Source organism: Propithecus coquereli, unplaced genomic scaffold (genome assembly GCF_000956105.1).
Source record: "Propithecus coquereli isolate 6110/MARCELLA unplaced genomic scaffold, Pcoq_1.0 Scaffold106, whole genome shotgun sequence".
Taxonomy (NCBI): Eukaryota; Metazoa; Chordata; class Mammalia; order Primates; family Indriidae; genus Propithecus; species Propithecus coquereli.
Window position 1 is genome coordinate 113,671 of NW_012134525.1, and position 1,548 is coordinate 115,218.

A 1,548-nucleotide genomic window follows, 5' to 3' on the forward strand; every position below is an offset into this window, starting at 1 on the left:
TTAAAGTGTTACACATATTATAAATTATTGATCCATCCATTCCGCTGGTCTCAGGGGTTACTGAGTTTTTCTTTCTTTAAAAGTACCTACAGTCTTCCTATATCTAGTTATTAATATCTTCCCTGGGTATTCGTTTTACCTTGATGGTATAGTTACTTGGTCTGATGATGTATAGTGTGGAAGGCCTAAAGCCATAGCCCCTCTGTGTTCATCCAAGTGAATTAAGGAAGAGAAGAAGGGCTGAGATTCAGGATTATTTTTCTTTGCTGATTCTCCACCAGGCAACTACTGTTATTGGGATTTATCATTAATACCTTGGGAAGAAGCAATATTGAGACAAGGTGATTTATTTACTGTCTCATCTTCTATTTTGAAGTTTAGAGAAAGAGGGGATAGAAAAGAGAGAAACTGAGTTGGGCTGGTCTCTTCTCATGAATAGGACTTTTTAAACTACACAGGTGTTGTCCAGATAACAATACAGTGGCCTAGTCTAGACCAGCATTGTGAGTGAATTCGGAAGCAAATTCTTATCCAGTCAAACTTCCAGATGAGAATGTGGGCTGCCTGATACTTAGGTCCTCCCTAAGTGCAGGACCCAGAAAAGCCATGCCACGACTCCAGACCCCCAGGAACTATGAGATAATAAATGCATTTGTGTTTTTCTTGTCTCTGAGATTGTGGTAATTTGTTACACAGCAATAGGTAACTGAATCAGCAGCATTCCTTGGAGAGGGAATGGCATGTAAAGGAAAGAGATGTGAAAAATCATTACTGTTTTTTGAAGTTTTAAGGAGCTTTTATATAGCTAAACCACAGAGGGCATGGTGGGGGAGTAATGAGAATGCATTGGGTTGATCAGTGTGCAACCTGTTTTCCAGGCATCTTTCAATCTTCTCTAAAGGAGTTTGGAATCATTGTTGCCTTTTTATAAATTGGGAACTTTGCTTAGAGTAGATCTTTCTTACTGTCATGCTGCAGCATATGCAAATAGGTATGTGCTGAGATGTTGATTTCCATCAGCAGAAGGAGCAGTAGAGTGAGACTTGGAGTGTCTGGCTACAAACGGCTTCTTCCCTTTACCCCAGTGAGCCATAAAAAAACACCATTAATTTCTGTGTTCCTTTGTTACAGTAGCAGACTAGAAGACAGGGCTGAGATGGGATGCAGAGGCTTGAAGATTGGGTGCAGGTGTTAAAGTAAACAACTCTTAGGCGGAAGCTAAGTAGGTGGGGCTGATAACCACAGGCAAGAGACTACTTCAATGGACTTGTTAGCTATCTCTGCCAACTTACATGAACTTTGGCTAATTATAACATAATTTACATTTTGGTTTTTAAATTTATCCTCCATTGAGATGGCTATGACAGTCCCCAAACAACCATATAGTGTGAAAATGGGAGGGAACATAATTCTAGAAATTACTACCAAATTCTTAGTAAAAGGCAACCCCTTAGCGTTGAATATTCCTCCTCTCAATTGGTAAGACTTCAAAAGACCAAAATCACTTCCTTTTGGAGCAGCTGCTCTTTTTTGAGCCTGTCCACTCTC